We start from the raw sequence: 20,730 nt of genomic DNA, 5'->3' as shown, positions 1-20,730 counted from the left end.
AAGCCTGCTGCAGCTCGATTGACTCTCACCGCCAGCATCACCCCTCAGAGGGGTTTGCCGTGGGGTTGTGAGCCCAGTGGATCCCTCCTGCCTTTGATGCACCTGTACAGGCGGCTTGCCTTTTTCTTTCTTTCTGGTCCGCTGCCTTATTTTCTTCTGTCTCACTTCCAGAGCCCTGGGTGCTGTGCTAGGTGTCTGTCCTGACACTGGCGTGGGGAGTAGGGCTCTGCGGGACTGCAGACCGAGGTCTCGTTCCAAGTTGCAGCCCATTCTGGTGCTGCAAGAATGATTGTCACAAATCGGAGGATCTGGGCGGAGGGCCTGGGCAGCCCAGGGCCGTCCACATCCCTCTCCAGCACCCTTCTGTGTGAGCGGGACACCTCACGCACCTCGGCGTTGCCCTTGAGGATAGATGGGCCTTCTCTCTGGCTGCCTCCCAGGAGCACCTTACTCTTCTGAGCGGGGCCTCCTCCCCCCCATCCGGAAAGTGTGCCTGTTCGGGGGCTACTTTCTCTCCTGGAGACGTCCTTCACAGAAGTGGGGCGTTTTGCCTGCTCTCTTGAAGCTTCACCTGGGCCCGCTTGACCCTGTCTTCCCCTCTGTCCTAACTGCCTCTAGTCTCAGCTGTGGAAACTTTGCCAAACTGTCAAAGGAGTGGGGCCTGATAGTGGAGGGTGGGAAGATGACGAAAAGAGGAAACCATGTCCTCTTATTGAAGGGAAAGGTGGGACCCCACCTCCTGGGCTTTTTCTTTCACTTGGCCCGCAGGTACCCTCTTCTGCCTCAGCCTCATCTGAGACGACTCGCTGTTGCCCCCTCTTCTGCTTTTATTCCTCGTGACCTTGTTCTCTGCAGGCCTTTTCCTCTTATCTTGTCCTGGCAAAATTACTCTTCAGACTTTTCTGCATTAAGCCTTGCTGAATCTATTGAGTTGGACCTGGGTTCTCTCTTTTAATCATAAAGATGATAAATAATGATTTCTCGTCATAGTAAAAGCCAGCCTTTGTTGAGCTCTTACTACGAGGTGGCAGGGACCTTGCTAAGCCCCTTTTATGAGTTATTTATCACAACAACCCTACAACAAAAGTACTGTTAGCTCCTTGTTTACAGATGAGGAGCTGTGGGTGCATAGCTCCCCCAGAGCCACACAGCTAGCAGAGAGCGCAGCTGGGGTCCGCTGCACACCGTCAGGCTCAGGGTACCTGCTTGGGTCCCTCTCGTGTGTTATCCTGTTATTAACCTCTCTTTGCTCGCCTCCAACAACCTGCTTTTTGGCGCTTGGGGAGCAGAGCCTGTGCCTTCTGGCACGGTGCCTATGCAGGGTATGTGCTCAAGAAGTATTTTAATAAATTGAATGGCCCAAATATTCATTTTCAGTCTTGACCTAATCTACCAAGGCAATTGCTTTTCTCGGAATACGGACTTAGTTCATCTGATGGTGCGTTGGCCTGTGTCTCCATTTTGCTCTTTCCTGGCTGGTAGTTAAAGCTGACGGACAGGTGTGGTCATTCAAAATCAAGCAGTCAGTCTGTAAACTCCAGAAAGTGGTCAGGAGCCACTGTCTGGGCTCGCATGGGCCTGAGCACAGAGTGTGCTCTTCGTGTGTGTGGAGTGGGCGGGGGAGGGGTGCTGCTCTCTGCAGGAAAGGATCTGAGGACCTAGTCAGTGAAATAGGAGACGTGATGGCTTCTTCCTTTGGGTGTCAGGTTGCAGAGAAGACAGGAACCAGGCTCAGAGAACCGGACAGGAGGCAGTGCCTAGGGGTTGGAGAAGGCTCTGCAGAGAAGATAGGCCTGGGGCTAGATGGAGTGGGCAGGAGGACCAGGCACTTCAGATCAAAGAAGAGAAGTTTCTGGAACTTCTTCTTCTTGTGTAGGGGGTGCCAGAAAACTTGCTTAAATGCTTCTTACTGGGCCCATCGGCTAAGATCTGAGCACGTCCTCTGTACCAGGCAGGGTGCCAGCCCTTGGAGCGTGTGTGGCCTCCTCAGCAACCCTCCGGCCTGGGTGGAGGTGTCGCTCCTATTTCACGGAGGAGGAGACAAGCCTTGAGTGGTCCTGGGAGTGGGTGGCCAAGCAGCGGAGCCCAGGCAGTTGTATGGCAGAGCGTGGGTGCTCTCGGCCATGTGTGGCCTGGTGTTCCCCCCAACTCCGCCCGCCCCCAGGTACCCCTCCCTGGGATCAGGGGGCAGGCCCGGGGCGGGGGGGGCAGAAGCACAGCAGCAGGTCTGCTGTGGGTTCTAAGTGTGTGCTTCTGTCTCGCCTGGGTTCTCTGGGGAGCACTTGGAGAGAAACGAGGTAACACTGTCTTCTTCTTTTATTTAGATAGTGCCTGCCTCCCAAGAGCCGACAAAACACTGAGGGTAAGTCTGTGCCTGGATCCAGGTCAGTGGGATGTGCGTGGGTCGTCTCCAGGAGCAGCCGCTGTAGATGTTAGCAGCCCTGGCACGTCAGTGATCAAGCTCAATCAATAAAAAAGGCCAAGCAGTCCGATTTTTGGAAAATATAAGCAGTCTTTGTCTGTTCCCAGCGCTCTTGGTTTTCACAAGACCGTGGTGTCTGGCTCCCTGCTGGCCCCAGTTGGCAGCTAGCCTGCCTCAGCAGGAGGCCCAACTTCTGGAAGGGTGTGGCTTGGGAGGCCTGTCAGGGGGAGACGGGTGTGGCTCCTCAGGACCTCAGGAAGCCCCCCTGTAGGGCCAGGCAGCCTCTGAGGAGACCCCTTGAGTCCATGTGGAGGGCAGGCAGCTGGGCAGAGGGACCTGGGGAGGCTGCAGCCGAGCACAGGGGTGGCTCTGTTGGCTGGCTGAAGCAGCACCGGACGCGTGTCCCCAAAACGATGCAGGCGGGGGCGGTGGACTTGCCCCCTTCCCCCGGTGGCCCTCCGTGTGGCAGCGCAGCCCTTGACAGCCTCCTGCTCTTGAGGTTGCCCCCCCTGCAGGAAACGCCACTGATTGCACCGACCCTGGCGCCTCTCCTCAGCCTGAATTCCGAGGCCCCTGATGGTCTGAGAGCGCGCCCTGGCCGGGCATGGTCCTGGCTCCGTGCAGCGGCCCGCCTGCATTTCAGACGCTGATATGCCTCCCTGCTCCACCCAGAGGCCGGCCAGCCGCTGCCCCCGTTTCGCAGCCAGGTTCCTGGCTCAGGGACTGCGTTGCCCAGAGCTCAGGCCAGTGCTCAGCATGGGGATTCCTTTGCCCGGGGATTTTTCTCAGATGACCCTTCAAGACCCATAAGCTCTTCTCCATCCTGAGATTTTTCCATGTCCTCACATATCCTAGGTCTTGGGCCAGCAGTGGCTGTTTTCCACCCCGAGATGGCATTTGCTTGGGAAAGCAGGCCGAGTGTAAAGGCAGATGGCATGAGTGGAAATGCCCCTGGAACTTTGACAGACTCCACCCTCCTCAGACTCCATGGCCTGTCCTCTCTGCTCTCGGCCTCCCGTCTTGGCTGACAGAGTGAATGTTGTCACTCTTACTGGCATCCCTGTGGGAGAAGAGGGGCAGCTGGGTGACGGTCCCAAACCACCTCCTTTATGGAACTGAGAAACTGGGGCCCAGAGGAAGCTAATGAGCAAAATCCAAGATTCCGACCCCTTTCCTCTCCCTCCCAAACCCCCACCAGACTGTCATCTTTTATTGTGTGTCTTCCCTAAATCCATCCGTTGGAAAGGAAAGTTAGTCGCCAGGAAGGGCCTTCTCCCAGATCATCTAATTTGTTAAAGCTTGCTTGGCTTCTCAGTCCCTGCATCCTTCCTGAGTCCCCAGAGCTTTGCTTAGTTACCGTAACTAAGACTCTGCCATTGAAGGTTCCTGCCCTCCCCTGTCCTCCTCCTCTCTGTCTCCTTGGTGATCTGGAGGGAGGTGGATGTGGCTTTTTTTTTTTTTAATGCCAGAAGGCATAACTCCTGGTCATCTCCACATGCCACATTGCTGCCATTGCTCACCCCTCATCCTGATTTGCCTGCAGGCCAGAGGCAGGCTGGGGCAGGCTGGGGTGTCCAGGGCTGCTTTAAGTACATGTCCACCAGCTGTGTGTTGCAGGGGCCAGATGCCATGCCGCAGCTCCTCTCCTTATTGACATCCTGGCTGACGCCTGGGGAAAATTCCACGGTCTGGCCTTGCTGAGTCATTGCTGAGTCATGCTTTGTCTCTGAGGATGTGAGCGTCACCTCCTGCAATGCCTGTCACTGGTCAGCCCAGGATCTGGCTGCAGTTACTATATACTGAGATCCGTGTTGCTAATCTTTTCGATTTGCCCATCACTGTATGCTTCTCCGAGTGCTTTTTCTAACGTGCTGTTTTATCAATACAAAATTTATTAATCTTAAATCATTCATAATAAGTAGATTCTTTATCCTGGAAAACATTCCTCTCATAAATGAGGAAACTGAGGTTTGGAGAGACTAAGTGACTTGGTTAGTTTTGGGTGATTGGTGAGTGGCATGTTGGGGTGAGTTTTTTTTATCCCCTTACCCTGGATTTCCGTGTAATGCAAAGATTTTTCAGAAGTAACTTTGGTTGAAAAAATTGAGTTTCAGTTTGTTTAAGTCACAGACTCAAAAATCTCATTCTTCCTTTAAGGGCCAGTCTTTTACATCTAACTTTGAAGTGTAGCCTACAAATCTTTCTGTTCTATTTGTGATTCTAGAAAATGTTCACAATCATTTTAAGGGGCCTTTGGGTTAACACTTGATCCATTTGCAATCTTAACTCATATGAAGATTTTAAATTGAGTTTATGAATTATATTCAGCGTCCTTTAGTTACTGCAGTTTTCTGATTAACAAAATCTTCCATAGTCCTGTAAATCTAATAAACTGACTCTTAAATTTTCTTATACATTCCTGTACTGTCTTGTCTTATTCTTTTTACACAGCTTGACTGAGGTATTTTTAACATAAAAATTGCACATTTGAAGTGTATGATTTATATTTTGACATATGCATGCTCTTGTGAAATCATGAGCACAGTTAAGATAGTGATTGTCCAAAAGTGTCCCTTGGTTATCCCTCCCACTCACTCCTCTCTGCTTCCGCCATCTCCAAGTAATCACTAATTGCTTTCTGTTGTTATAAATTAGTTGGCACTTTTTGGAATGTTGTGTAAGTGAACTTGTATGTATTCCATTTTTGTCTGGCTTCATTCACTCAGCATAATTATTTTGAGCTTTGCCCGTGTTGCGTGTTTCCACAGTTCTTTCAACGGCTGAGTAATATTCCGTTAGTGGACATCCCACGATTTGTCTGTTTACCTGTTGTTGGTCATTTTAGTTGTTTCCAGTTTTTGGCAATTTTAAATAAAGCTGCCCTGACTCTCTGTGTACAAGTCTTTGTATGGTCATATACTCCTTTCCTCCTGGGCGCAGGCGTAGGAGTGGAGTGGCCGGATGGTGTGGTAGGTGTGTTTAACTTAGACTGCCGAGCCGTTTTCCAAAGCGCTCGTGTCATTTTACAGTCCTGCCTGCAGCGAGTGAGCTGGTACCTCCATCCTCACCAACTCTGGAGATGGTCAGTGTTTTGCATTTTAGCCATTTTAAAAGGTATGTAGTAGTATCTCATGGTGGTTTCAATTTGAATTTCTCTGGTGACTAATGATGTTGAGCATCTTTTCATATGCTTACTTGTCATCTGCTAATACTGATTTTAAACAGTAAAATTCCAACTTAAGAGAGGAAAATGTGCTCCACTACAGGGCAGGGCATTAAGTGGCAGAGGATAGTTGACACCTAAGCCTTAAAAAATACATTTGACATGGCAATTTCAGCTCTAAAAATGTCACCTAAGCTATAATGGGACAAGCACACAGACATACCCGGCTGTTCGGACCAGCACTTTTATGGCAAAAAGAAATGTGAAACTGGTACTTCCCTGGTGGTCCAGTGGTTAAGATACTGCACTTCCAGTGCAGGGGTTGCAGGTTCAAACCCTGGTTGGTTTGAACAACCAACATGCCATGCAGCCAAAAAAAAAAAAAAAAAGACTCTTTAAGGGCTTCCCTGGTGGCTCAGTGGTAAAGAATCTGCCTGCAGGTGACAAGGGACACCAGTTCAACCCCTGGTTCTGGAAGATTCCACATGCTATGGAGCAATTAAGCCTGTGTGCCACAACCACTGAGCCCACCCCAATGAGAAGCCTAGAGAGTAGTCCTTGCTCCCCACAACTAGAGAAAGCCCAAGTGCAGCAGTGAAGACCCAGCACAGCCCATAAATAAATAACTCTTTTTAAAAAAAGTGAAACCACCAAAAGGTACACGAGAAAAGAATTGCAACATGTAATCTTTTATTGCCTCATACAGTGCAGCTTTAGAAATAGCCCACATACCTTATCAAACTGTGGCTCTGATCTGTTCCCACAGAACAGGAGCCATGATGCTTTTACTCGAGAAAGGTAAAACAAGGTGTATAACACCTTACTTTTGGTTATCTGGGAATGTCAACACCTCATTTGTTACTTGGAAATGTTATTCCAGTTTTTTTTTCTGGATGCTGGGATTATAAAATTATGTGTTTAAAAAAATTTTGCTGTGTCTTTTAAATCAGAGTTTTGAAAAATTTAGAGCAATGTGGCATTTATAACACTATTTGGAGCTTAAGATCAAGTATAGAGTATTTAAGTATCAGCCTTCTTTTACCCATATATATTTCAAAAAGTTGTTTGTGGGGATGAAAACCTCTTTAAATGCCATATGAGATTTAGATTCCTGGGGAATGGTGTAATAAGGACTTCTGAAAGATACTCCTCTGTATAAGAAAAGAAAACTGGCAATTACTGGCAAAATCAACTTGTTCAGAACTCTGTAAATTAACCAAAGGCTTGCAGCAACCCAAGGTACATTTATTCAAGAAAAATGGCTGAATCTTGTTTTCAACAAAAAATTATGAGGCATGTAAAAACAAGAAAGAATGGCATGTACAACTGGAAAAGATGCAATCAGTAGAAACCATCCCTTGAGGAAACTCAGACCTTGGACTTTAAGCAGAAGATTTTAAATCATCTGCTGAAAAATATGTTTAAAGAACTAAAAAAGTATGAGAACAGTACCTCATCAAATATGATCAGTAAGTGATAGAAATAAAATTCTGGAGTTGAAAATTATGGTAACTAACGTGAAAAAAGTCACTAGAGAAGCTCAACAGCACAGTTGGGCAAGTGGAAGAAATGGCAAACTTTGTTTTGCCCTTTTTTTTGTTTTCTTTCTTAAAGGCCTTGCCATGCAGCTTGTGGGATCTTGGTTCCCTGACCAGGGACTGAACCCACACCCTTAGCAGTGAAAGTGTGGAGTCCTAACCACTGGACCGCCAGGGAACTCTCAGGATCAGCAAACTTGAAGATAGGTGTATTGAGATTAAACACTGAGGAACAAAAGGGAAAAAGAGTGAAGGAAAACAAATAGAGCCTCAGACATCTGCAACATACACATGATGGGAGTCCTAGAAAGAGGGTAGAGAAAAAGGAGAAGAATGAAGTTTGAAGAAATAATAGCCCCAAACTTCTCAAATTTGATGAAAAATAATAATTTAGGTACCCAAGAAGCTCAGTGAACTCCAAGTAGGATAAAATTAAAGAGATTCACACACAGACACGCCATGATCAAAGAATCTTGAAAGCAGAAATAGATAAGCAATTCATCAGAAGGGTTGTTTTTTTTTTTAAATGATACAACCACTTTAATTAAAAAACATTTTGTCGTCATTCCACAGCTTGTGGGACCTTAGTTTCCTGACCAAGGAACATGTCAATATAGTCCCTGAATGACAATTACTCAAGCTACTTTCATACTTAACCTGTAGGAATTCTTTTACCAAGTTCTCTCTGCAAGTACTTTTAGAAATACCTAAGGAGTGCTTTGGAGAAGGCAATGGCACCCCACTCCAGCACTCTTGCCTGGAAAATCCCATGGATGGAGGAGCCTGGTGGGCTGCAGTCCATGGGGTCGCTAAGAGTCGGACAAGACTCAGTGACTTCACTTTCTCTTTTCACTTCAGGCATTGGAGAAGGAATTGGCAACCCACTCCAGTGTCCTTGCCTGGAGAATCCCAGGGACGGGGGAGCCTGGTGGGCTGCCGTCTGTGGGGTCGCACAGAGTCGGACACGACTGACTCGACTTGGCAGCAGCAGCAAGGAGTGCTTGTTGTGTGTTCCACCAAACCTGGACATAGTTGGGGCTCAAAAAATATTTGTTGAATGAAATCTACCTGGATTACTTATTTTCCTGGCCAGCTGTCTATTTACTCTTCTTCATGTAACCTAGTTCTACCTGTCTCAGCTGTGTCCTCTTTCCTCATACTGTTGATATTTTGCGTTCAGATCTACGCAAACAGATCTATCACATAACTTCTCAAAGTACATCTTTTGAAAATACTATCAGATATTTCACAAAGTTTTACTGAATGCTTGGGAATAGCAGAATGGAATTACAACACAGGAAAGAAAACAAAAGTTTGGTTTTTTTTTTCCCGTAAAGGTGAATTCAACCTTTACCTCTAGAAAAACGGAACAACTACTATCATATGCTAATAACAGCCTCACTTCTACCCGTTGGCCATCAAGTTTCAACAAATACTGGGGTCTAATCTCAGCGTACCCCAGGATGCTATGGAACCAACTGCTGATGTTCTGTTGCTTTTGTTGTTAATAATATTCCTTATAGTTTTATTCTTTATTGGACATTTCTCCCTGGGACAGGTGAAGGTCATGATTTCATTGTCAGGGATGATGGATCAGAGGTTCGGAGGGGTCCAGAGACTTATGTAAGAGGCAGAGCATGTTTCAGTTCAGTTGTTCAGTCATGTCCGACCCTTTGTGGCCCCATGAATCGCAGCACACCAGGCCTCCCTGTCCATCACCAACTCCCGGAGTTCACTCAGACTCAACATCCATCGGGTCAGTGATGCCATCCAGCCATCTCATCCTCTGTCGTCCCCTTCTCCTCCTGCCCCCAGTCCCTCCCAGCATCAGAGTCTTTTCCGCTGAGTCAACTCTTCGCATGAGGTGGCCAAAGTACTGGAGTTTCAGCTTTAGCATCATTCCTTCCAAAGAAATCCCAGGGCTGATCTCTTTCAGAATGGACTGGTTGGACCTCCTTGCAGTCCAAGGGACTCTCAAGAGTCTTCTCCAACACCACAGTTCAAAAGCATCGATTCTTCGGCGCTCAGCTTTCTTCACAGTCTAACTCTCACATCCATACGTGACCACTGGAAAAACCATAGCTCTGACTAGACGGACCTTTGTTGGCAAAGTAATGTTTGGGAAGCAGCAATTCTGATTCCTGGCCTTGAGTTCTTCCTGCTGTCCCAACAGAATATCAGAGCATGATGTCTCAGTGTCCCTGCGCACAGGTCTGAAAAGACCAACCTGAAACTCTCCGACTTCCTATTTGATCTCCTGATTGGTGATCACTTGGGCTGTCACTTGGGCTTGTGGGAGTCTTCACTCAGGGCAGGGCTCTCCCCCCTGCCATGTTGCCTAAGACCTTATGGCTTTCCTCAGCCTTTCTGGATTTTGACTATTTTATTCTAGTCGGTTGCTAAACAGCTGTTTTTGTTTTTGCTGATCTGAACCATCTTTCCATCCCTTTTTACTTCTGGTATTCTTAAATGGCAGTTTCAGTATTTGGCAGAATAAATCTCCCGTGATCTAATCCTGACTTTTTGCAACTGACTGAATGGTTTAAGAAAGGCGGAAGTTGCTACTGTGCATTATTCCAAGGAACCGTTTGTCCCCTCCTCGAGCCTTTGCTGAGCATCTGTGGCAGGCATAGCTGCTGGATGCTGTGAGGCCACAGAGCATCTGACGACATGGCCCCGGCCGAGGTGGCTTGTCCTGTGGTTGAGACAAGGATGTGTGTGCCGAAACAAAACTCACGCTCACTCTCGTGGTGACTGGTTGAGAACAGTCACAGTTGCCATTTACTGAGCACGGTTTCTGTGGCCAGTGAGATGCTCCATGCAAAGATGAGTGTAGAAAATTACCAGGGAGGTGGTATAGCCATAGTTGAGTCAGGGAGCTCGGGCTTAGCCTTTTACCACTTAGCCTGTCACTTCTGGCAAGTTCGGTAGGCTCTGCGAGCCTTGGTTTCCTCATCTGTAAAATAGGGGCAGTAAGACCTTCCTCATGGGCTGTTGGTGGGAATGTAAATTGGTACAACCACTATGGAAAACAGTATGGAGATTCCTTAGAAAACTAAAAATCGAGTTACGATACGACCCTGCAGTCCCACTCCTGGGCATATGTATCTGGAGAAAATCATGATCCGAAAGGATACGTGCACCCCGCTGTTGATTGCAGCACTGTTTTACGATAGCCGAGAAATGGAAGCAGCCTAAAATGTCATTGACAGAGGAATGGATAAAGACGATGTGACACGTAAATACACAGTAGAATACTAGCCATTAAACAGAATGAAATAATGCCATTTGCAGCAACTCGGATGGACCTAGAGAGTGTCATACTGAGTCCAGTAAGTCAGAAAGAGAAGGAGAAATATATGACATCCCTTATATGTGGAATCTAAAAAAAAATGATGCAAATAAACTTACAAAACAGAAAGAAACTCATAGACTTAGAAAACGAACTTATGGTTGCCAAGAGAAGGGATAGTTAGGAGGTTTGGGAAGGTCATGTACACACTGCGGTATTCAAAATGGATAACCAACAAGGACCTAGCAGATAGCACAGAGAACTCTGCTGAGTGTTATGTACCAGCCTGGATGGGAGGGGGATTTCGGGGAGAATGGATACATGTATATGTACGGCTGAGTCCCTTCGCTGTTCACCTGAAACTACCACAGCATTGTGAATCAGCTATTTCCCAAAACAAAACGAAAAGTTTAAAACTTGAGAAAAAAAAAAAAAAGACCTTCCTCCAGGGGCTTATTGGAGGGATATAGTGAAATAATGTGAACCAGCACTTAGTGGACGCGTCCTGGTGGTGGCTATGGGGATGGGGCCCGTGGGGGACAGTTCTGGGAGGATTCACTGTGGAGAGCAGAACATGTGAGGCCAGGGGCCTGTGGGTTGCAGGGACTGGGTGGGAGGAGGACTGGTCAGGAAGAATGTCTTGGGAGAATTGGCCCAGAGTCACATCTGGGTTGGTGGAGAGGCAGACACGGCACCCAGGCAGTGGTGCAGGGAGCAAAGTCATGTGCTGAGAAAAGCCAGGCTTTGAAGGGGTGATGCTCCCAGCCTCACTGGCAGGAGGCAGGCGATGGATGATCTATGAGGATGGAGATTTGTGTCTGCTTTGTTTTCCGCTGAACCCGCAGGACCCTGGCACTTAGTTGATAGAACGGATACTGTTGAGGAGTAGTGAGCATCAGGGCTGGGGGTTCTGTGTGTGTCTAGCTGCCTGTTGGCATTTTAGGCGAGAAGCCGTGGAGATGCTTAAGCTGGTGACCACTGCCCACCCCCACCCCCCCCCAAAGGTGAATGGGGTTTTGAGAAAACTCTGGCGGCAGTGTACTGGTTGACTTGGCATAGGGAGAGGCAAGAGGTCGGCGGGGGAGGGGGGAACCAGTTCTGAGAGGCCATTGCTGCAATTCAGACCTGCTGTTGTTGCGTGCATGGACCAGGGAAGGGGTGGCGATGGGAAGGAGGAAGCGAACACAAAAGAATGGTTGTCGTGGGGCAGAGTGGAGAAAGGACTTGGAGAGCTCTAATTTGCAACTCTGCCTCCATCCTGAAATGCTATGCAGGAAAAGCAACCCATTCATACAGTCAAAGGACTGACGTCAGGGGAAGTGGTCATTGCTGCTGTTCAGTCACTCAGTCATGTTCAACTCTTTGCTACCCCGTGGATTGCAGCACACCAGGCTTCCCTCTCCTTCACTGTCTCCTGGAGTTTGCTCGAACTCATGTCCATTGAGTCGGTGATGCCCTCCAACCGTCTCATCCTCTGCAGGGGAAGTGGAAAGGCATAGAAATAGGGAGTTGGAATGGGGTGCCATCTTTGGAGATGAGCTATTAAGCCCAACTCAGAATTCCCTGAGCAGACTGAGTTTTCTTGAGACTAAGTTAATCTTGAGAAAACTCACCTGGAGAAAACACTAGAATAGACCAGGGTGGGGAGTGGCATGCGTGCTGATGAGAGGGAAGTGCACGGAGCCTGAAGTCACAAGTTAGAAAAGGTCTGGGTCTAGTCCTGTGGTTGGCCTGTCTCTGTAGTTTTTACAACCCCAGTCAGTTTTCTTTCCCTTCATGGCTCGCTTCTCCAGCTGGAGAGCGCACACAGCTTAAAGAGGCTTTCTCTCCGGTGGGCGGATGAAGGACGTTTCTGGGGCAGAGGGTTTTGGATTTGGAATGTAGCTGTTTCTAGCAGCCGCATGGCCCCAGAGGGACGATTCAGTCACTGCCTTTTTGAAATTTTTGTCCCAGATCAGCCAGCCCAGCAGAGTAAACCCAAGTGGCTGATGGGATCCCAGTCAGGGATCTTTGATGGTTTTTAACCTACAACATTTCAGACACCAAATGTGTGCTGTTTTTTCCAAAGCCAACAAATTCTCTGACATCAACTGGGTGATCTATACTTGAGTTTGGTTCTGATACTAACCACCTGGAGTTAGTGCAGATACCACAGGTTAAGGGTTCAGTCCCACAAGACTGTCCCTACTTCAGCCACCTGTATAGTAGCCACTACCTGTATTTCTGACCAACCGGTTATAAATAGGGGATTCCCACCTAGGTTTGATAATTTGTTATAATGGCTCACCAATTCAGTTCAGTCACTCAGTTGTCTCTGACTCTTTGCAACCCCATGGACTGCAGCATGCCAGGCTTCCCTGTCCATCACCAACTCCCCGAGCTTGCTCGGACTCATGTCCATCGAGTCAGTGATGCTGTTGTAGCCACACGTTCCGGGAAACAAACTCACTCAGCAGGACAATGCAGATAGTGGAGTGCAGTTTATTACACCGGTGGGCCCAAGGCAGTCTCCTCTTAGCCAAGGATCCCGACCAGTTTTTGTGAAAACTTTATATACCCTAAGTGTACTTGCTCAAACCCATCTCCCCAGATTCCTTGAAACTAGTCTGGACAAGGTAAAAGAGAGATATGATCAAAGTTAACCCATGATTCATGTGTCACAAGACTAGGTAAACAGTGGATGTTTATCAATAGGCCTGTGGTCATATCCCGATAAACATAATGGAATTTATGACTTTGTTCTGTTACAGAGATAATTAGCATATTCTTTTAGGCAAGAATAAAGGAGAGTCCAAGTCCAAGTCCTGAGGTTCTTTTATCTGGGGTTTTGATTTTCCATTGGTATGCCATTTCTATAGACACCGGGCACAAAGTTCAGAGTCCGCTGGGAGGGTGACCATGTGTGTAGCCTAATGTTCGCAGCCTGGCCTACGATGGAGTCCAGCTCTGTCTGTTTCCTCCTTCAATGCCATTCAACCATCTCATCCTCTGTCGTCCCCTTCTCCTCTGTAATGGCTCATAGAACTCAGAAAAGCACCTTACTTATATTTACTGATTTAATTTAAAGGTTACAAATAAACTGCCAGATACAGGGGTACTTTAGGTGAGGTCTGGAAGGATCCAGGAATAGGATTTTCTGTCGCCATGGAGCTGGGGTGCCTCACCCTTCTGGCAGTCACCAACCAGGAAGTTCCTAGAACCCTGTTGTTTAGGGTATCTATGGAGATTCCATTGTGTGGGCATCATGGCCATTGGTGCTTAACTCAATCTCCAGTTCCTCTCCCTTTCCTAGAAGTCTGGCGAGAAGGGCGGAAAATTCCAGTCCTCTAGTCACGTGGTTGCTTCCTCTGGCAACCTGCCTGCATCCTGAAGCTGTATCTAGGGGCTCACCTAGAGTCAGTGTGTTACCATAAATGCAGGTGGTTGAAAAGGAGTTTTGTGAATAGCAAAAGATGCTCCTCTCACCTCATCATGCAGGAAATTCCAAGGGTTTTAGAAACTCTTGCGCCAGGAACCTAGGACAAAGACCAAACATGTATTTCTTATTATATCACAACATCACAGGATCTTGGTAGGATTCTGGGTTTGGATGGGCTGGAATTGTACCCTTGCCATGAAATCTTGTGAGATGACAGAGGACCTTCCACTCTGAAACCTGAGATTTGGTGAAACAGTTACTGATAAGGCGAAGGAAGCTCAGGTGTGACCCAGGGCACAGCTTTAGAGGCACCACGCGTGGACCTGGTAGTGTTTTAACCGGTTCCCAAGCAGCAACCCAAAGGATTAGGACTTGACTTTAAAAAGTTACATATTTTAGCTCAGTACTACTTGCGCCTGGTACAAATGTCTAAATGTAGAATAATCTTTTGCTTTCTCTATCTTATAACCTGGTTCAGCTCCTTAGAGCTGGTTAAAGTGTCCTATCCTTTTAGAGATAATGTGGCCATTTAAAATAGAGTATATTTCCGTTCTTTTTTCCCTCCTGCGTCCTCTCTGCGTGTGTGCTTTTCATTAATCAGTGTGTCTTGGAGATCTTCCCGTATCAGGACAGATGTCTGCCTCACTCTTTAACAGCTGTGTAGCATTCCATAGTTTTTTTTTTCTTTTTGTCGTATGTTTATTGCAAAATATATCACACAGAAGACTTTTTTTTTTTTTTTGGCCATACCACTGGGCAAGTGGGATCTTGGTTCCCCAAATAGGGATGGAACCCACATCCCTTGCATTGGAAATACACAGAGTCTTAAGCACCAGACCACCAGGGAAGTCCCCAGAAGACATATGTTAAACAAGTACACACACACACAACAAAATGATACAATGAACATATATGTTCCCTTCCTCCAAGTTAAGGAATAAAAGGTTATGACCACAGAAGTCCCCTGAGTGCCCTGACCCCCGAGACTATTCTGCTTTTGTAGTAATCATTCTTTTGATCTTCTCGCTAGTTCTGCCACTCATGAACAATTTCTAGATAATGTATTATTTAGCTGTACCTGGCTTTGAACATCATAGACCTGGAGTCGTGCTGTAGTTTTCGCGTTGCGTTTGGATTCCCGTCCAGGAACACGTGTGACTCCTTTGGTTTTCACGGCCATGCAGCTTTCCTGAGTGAGTGCGCTGCGTGCGCCCATCCTTCTGCTGCCGGGAAGCCTGTCGGCCGCTCCCATGGGTTTGCTCTTAGGAGTAACCCTGCTGTGCACATTCTTATGTGGTTTCTCCAAGTTGTAAACCAGAAGTGGAATTTCTGCCATGTCTAACTCTTCCTGGTTATGCAAAACTCTATTTGTGGTTGTACTAATTTATGCTTCTTCCCACCAACAGTATAGAGCATTGTTTTCTGACCACCTGTGTGGTGGGAATTTGAACCACAAATCTGTGATGGTTGTCTTGTGATTGCAACTTCTTAGGGTGAGTTTTTTTTGTTTCTCCAACTGCTCAGTGCCCAAGAGAGAGACACTTGATTTTTCATGCAGGTAGCTTTTGGGGGTGAGGAGGAGTAGGTCAGATTTATTTCTGCTTGCCTCATTTTCTGAGGGAGCACCCTTGGCAGTCCCAGCTTCACTGGCGTAAGGTCTTCTTTGACTTCCCACCTTGGGTGGGCTCTGGGCTCTGCCCATGTGCCCTTTGACACTTTGAAAGCTGAATCACAGGTTTGCCTTGATTCTGCCAGTGCCCTCAGGGCAAAATATCAATGTTTACTTGCCTGTCTGGGTTTCTGTCTCTGTTCAGATTTTGGTCCAAGTGGTGTTCCTTAGGTTCTTGCTAACTTGTCTATGCTTTTAAGAAATAAAAATTAAATGTATATATATAAAGGTATTTTAGATACCTTTAGATAAAAGGTATTTTATCTAGCATTTTTCGTTGTTTTTAGCAGGAGAGATGAATGGTTATCTAGCCCAGGTAGAACATCTCTTGTTTAAAGTAGTGGTTCTGAGATGGAGTCCCTAGGGATATGGCTTCCATTCCCATGGGTCTTCGGGTTTCACATTTGAGAATAAGACCACCAGCATCACAGTGATATTTTGGAGGTGGTTTGGGCTGTTTCATCAGAATTGCAGTACATTGATGCTGGGGTCCAGCCAGGTAATCTGACTCACTCGTTTCAAACTCACATGACACTGATTTGTCCAAGAGGCCACTTTGTGAGTTTATAATGGACGATGGAATCCCTGGGGTCTGCCCCTCCTGGTTTTGTAGACATTTGAACCAGAGATCAAATTGTCAACATCCGTTCGATCATAGAAAAAGCAAGAGGATTCCAGAAAAACATCTACTTCTGCTTCATTGACTACACTAAAGCCTTTGACTGTGGATCACAACAATCTGTGGAAAATTCTTCTTCTTCTTCATTCTCTAAAGAGGTGGGAATACCAGACCACCTTACCTGCCTGCTGAGAAACCTAGATGCAGGTCAAGAAGCAACAGTTAGAACCGGACATGGAACAACAGACTGGTTCAAAATTGGGAAGGAGTACATTAAGGCTGTATATTGTTACCCTGCTTATTTAACTTATATGCAAAGTACATCATGAGAAACACTGGGCTGGATGGAGCGTAAGTCAAAATCAACATTGCTGGGAGAAATATCAATAACCTTAGATATACAGATAACACCACCCTTATGGCAGAAAGTGAAGAGGAACTAAAGAGCCTTGAAGAAGGTGGAAGAGAGGAGTGAAAAAGCTGGCTTAAAACTCAACATTCAAAAAACAAAGATCATGGCATCTGGTCCCATCACTTCATGGCAAATAGATGGGGAAATATTGGAAACAGTGACAGACTTTATTTTCTTGGGCTGCAAAATCACTGCAGAAGGTGACTGCAGCTATGAAATTAAAAGACGCTTACTCCTTGGAAGAAAGCTATGACCAACCTAGACAGCATATTAAAAAAGCAGAGATATTACTTTGCCAACAAAGGTCTGTCTAGTCAAAGCTTTGGTTTTTCCCGGTAGTCATGTATAGATGTGAGAGTTGGACCATAAAGAAGGCTGAGGGCTGAAGAATTGATGCTTTTGAACTGTGGTGTTGAAGACTCTTGAGAGTCCCTTGGACTGCAAGGAGATCAAAACAGTCAATCTGAAAAGGAAATCAACCCTGAATACTCATTGGAAGGACTGATACTGAAGCTCCAATACTTTGGCCACCTGATGCCAAGAGTCTACTCATTGGAAAAGACCTTGATGCTGGGAAAGATTGAAAGCAGGAGGAGAATGGGACGACAGAGGATGAGATGGTTGGATGGCATCACCGATTCCATGGGCGTGAGTTTGAGAAAGCTCCGGGAGCTGGTGATGGACAGGGAACCCTGGCGTGCTGCAGTCCATGGTGTTGCAAAGAGTCGGATACGACTGAGCAACTGAACAACAGCATCTGTACCAGGTGGGTCTTGCCAGGGGCTAGGTCCACTCTAGCATTCACTATGTAGATAGAGCTGCTTTTGATAGCAGGATAGCACAGTTATTAATGGCACAATGTATTCAGTGATTTTCAAAATGAAATTATCCTATTTCAGTCCCCAGTCCCCTTTGACTCTGGCTGCAGATTCCTACTTTCACATAGATCTTTTTCTAACTATTTTGGCCTTCCCATTTCTGAAATTGCCCATAGTTCACACATTTTTTGCATTCCTGGGGAGACTGAATATCCTGCTGTCATTCTGCAACTGCCAAATTGATCTTTCAGACTGACCTCAGTCTTGTTTGTTTTTGTATTTCTTAAAAACTTTTTAATATTGTCCTTTTGTTGCCTGGGGTTTCTCTGATGGCTCAGATGGTAAAGAATTTGCTTGCAGTGTGGGATACCTGGGTTTGATCTCTGGGTCAGGAAGATCCTGTGGAGAAGGAAATGGCAACCCACTCTAGTATTCTTACCTGGAGAATTCCACGGACAGCCAGACAGTCCATGGGGTCGCAAAGTCAGACGTGACTGGGGGACTAACACACACAATGTTGTCTGAATAAGGCTACTTATTTATTTTTCCTTTTTTTTTTTTATTGTGGTAAAATACACACAAACTTTCCCCTCCCACCCATTTTTAAGTATAAAGTTCAGTGGTATTAAGTCCATTTCACATTGTTGTGCAACCGACCTCACAATCTCTCCCCATTAACTCTTTTCCTCTTGTAAAACAGAAACTCTCTCCATTAAACAGTAACTTTCATTTTCCCCTCCCTGCCAGGCCCTGACAACTGTCATTATACTTTCCATCTTTTCATGTGCTCATTGGCCATTTATGCATCTACTTTGAGTAGATGTGTATCCAAGTCCTTTACCCATTTTTGAATTGACTTGTTTGTTTTTTGTCGTTGAGTTTTAGGAGTTTCTCTCTGTATTCTGGTTGCATGCGTGCCCAGTCATGTCTCTTTGAGACCACATGAATTGCAGCTTGCAGGCTCCTCGGTCCATGGAATTTTCCTGGCAAAAATACTGGAGTGACTTGCCGTTTCCTACTCCAGGGGATCTTCCTGACCCAGGGATCTAACCCACGTCTTCTGTGTCTCCTGCATTGGCAGGCGGATTCTTTACCACCCAACCACCTGATTATTAACCCTTTATCAGATATATGATTTGCAAATATTGTCTACCTTTCTGTGGGTTGCCTTTTTATTCTGTGAATAATGTCTTCTGATACACAAAATTTTAAAATTTTCATGAAGTTGAATTTGTTTTTTCTTTTGTTATTTGTGAGTTTGATGTCATATCAGAGAATCCAATGTCCAAAGTCATGAAGCTTTTGTCCTGTTTTCTTCTAAGAGTTTTGTTGTTGTGGGTTTTACATTTAGGTCCTTGATCCATATATGGTATGGGTAGGGGTCTAACTTCATCCTCTGGGATATGGATATCCAGTTTTCCTCACACTATTAGTTGAAAAGACTGTCCTTTCCGTGATTAACACTCTTGGGACAGCCTTGTCAAAAATCTTTTGACCATACATGTGAGAATTTATTTCTGGGCTCTCTATTCCCTTCCATTGGTCTGTATGTCTATCTTTATGCCAATGCTGCTGCTGCTACTGCTAAGTCACTTCAGTCATGTCCGACTCTGTGTGACCCCAGAGACAGCAGCCCACCAGGCTCTCCCGTCCCTGGGATTCTCCAGGCAAGAACACTGGAGTGGGTTGCCATTTCCTTCTCCAGTAACACACTGTAATTGGTTACTATAGCTTTGTGATAGGCCAGTTTTATTCTTCTTTTTCAAGATTGTGTTGTCTATTTGTGGTCACTTGAGATACCATTAGGATGGGTTTTTCTATTTTTACCAAAAAATATGCCATTAGGACTTTGATAGGGATTGCTTTGAATATGTAGATTGCTTTGGGTAGTATTGACATTTTAACAATATTAAGTCTTGAGAATGAGACGGTTGGGTGGCATCACCGATTCAGTGGACATAAGCTGAGCAAACTCCAGGAGGTGGCGAAGGACAGGGAAGCCTGGTGTGTTGCTGTCCTTGGGGTCACAGAGTCGGACGCAACTGAACGACAACAACAAAAGTCTTTCAATCCGTGAACATGGGAGGAGTTTCCATTTATTTATGTCTTCTTTAATTTCTTTCAGCAGTGTTTTATAGTTTCCATTGTACCAGTCTTTCACCTCCTTGGTTAATTCCTAAGTGTTTTATTCTTCTGGATGCTATTGTAAATGGAGTTGGTTTTGTAATTTTCTTTTTAGATTATTAATTGTTCATGTATACAAATACAGCTGTCTTTTGTGTGCTGACTTTGTAAGCTGAATTCATTTATTAGCTCTAACAGTTTTTTGGTAGAACCTTTTGAATTTTTATATGTAAGATCATATCTGCAAACAGATCTTCTTCCTTTCCAGTTTGGAGGCCTTTAATTTTCCTTTCTTTCCTAAATGCTGTGGCTAGAACTCCTAGTAACTATGTTGAATAGGGTGGAGAAAGTGGCATCCTTCTTGATTTTAGGAAAAGCTTTAAGTCTTCACCATTGTGTATGGTATTTGCTGTGGTTTTGTCATGAATAGATTTTATTATGTGGTGGTATTTTACTTCTATTACTATTTTGTTGAGTGTTTTTTACTCTGAAAGGGTACTGAGTTTTAGTAAATGCTTTTTTGCATCAATTGAGATGATCGTGTGGCTTTTCTTCCTTTTTGTTAATGTGGCATATTACATTGATATATCTTTATATATGCTGAGCCATCCTTATATTCCAGGAGTAAATCCTACTGTGTTCTGGCGTATAATCCTTTTAATATGCCTCTAAATTCTGTTTGTTAATATTTTTCTAGGATTTTTACATGAGTGTTCATAAGGAATATTGATCTGTAGTTTTCTTTTCTTGTAGGGTCTTTTTCTGACTTTGTTTTTAGGATTGCGCTAGCCTCATAGAATGAGTTAGGAAGTGTCCCCTCCTCTTCAATTTTTTGGAAAGTTTTAGGAGGATTGGTGTTCCTTCTTTAAATGTTTGGTAGAATTCACCAGTAAAGCCATCAGATCCAGGATTTTTTTTTGTTGGAGATTTTTGAATACTGAGTCAATCTCCTTACTAGTTATAGGTCAGTGCAGATTTTCTATTTTTTTGTGATTTAATCTTGATGATTTTATGTTTCTAGGAATTTATCCATGTCATCTAGGTGATTCAGTTTGTTGGTGTACTATTGTTCATAGTTATCTGTCACAATCCTCTTTATTTCTGTAGGATTGGTAGTAATGTCCCCCTTTTCATTTCCGATTTCAAATAATTTGAGTTTTTTTAGTTTTTCTCAGTTCATCTAGCTAAAGGTTTGTTAATTTTGTTGATCTTTTTCTAGGAAGCAACTTTTGGTTTCATTGATTTTCTTTAGTGT

At 45.4% G+C, this 20,730-nt stretch overlaps 1 protein-coding gene and 1 long non-coding RNA gene across 8 annotated transcripts in view; one reads left to right on the top strand and one right to left on the bottom strand.

Annotated features, from left to right (window-relative positions):
• PC (pyruvate carboxylase) overlaps nucleotides 1-20,730 on the top strand; it is a 102,710-nt gene that overhangs the window by 2,187 nt on the left and 79,793 nt on the right. For 5 of the 7 annotated variants that reach the window (XM_019954794.2, XM_070782453.1, XM_019954795.2 and 2 more), the window contains exon 2: nucleotides 2,325-2,362. The gene's annotated coding sequence lies outside the window, so the exon portion shown is untranslated. Of the gene's footprint in view, nucleotides 1-2,147; nucleotides 2,165-2,324; nucleotides 2,363-17,280; nucleotides 17,300-20,730 lie in introns of those variants that run through there. The other 2 variants (XM_019954791.2, XM_070782456.1) reach the window with 2 other exon arrangements.
• On the bottom strand, nucleotides 6,259-17,881 carry LOC139180590 (uncharacterized). Its single transcript, XR_011564819.1, has 3 exons — nucleotides 17,791-17,881; nucleotides 13,881-13,930; nucleotides 6,259-11,889 (listed from the first exon to the last, which is right to left on the bottom strand). It is a non-coding gene; the product is annotated as an uncharacterized lncRNA (long non-coding RNA).

Source organism: Bos indicus, chromosome 29 (genome assembly GCF_029378745.1).
Source record: "Bos indicus isolate NIAB-ARS_2022 breed Sahiwal x Tharparkar chromosome 29, NIAB-ARS_B.indTharparkar_mat_pri_1.0, whole genome shotgun sequence".
NCBI lineage: Eukaryota > Metazoa > Chordata > Mammalia > Artiodactyla > Bovidae > Bos > Bos indicus.
This window is presented reverse-complemented; position numbering and strand designations above follow the sequence as displayed.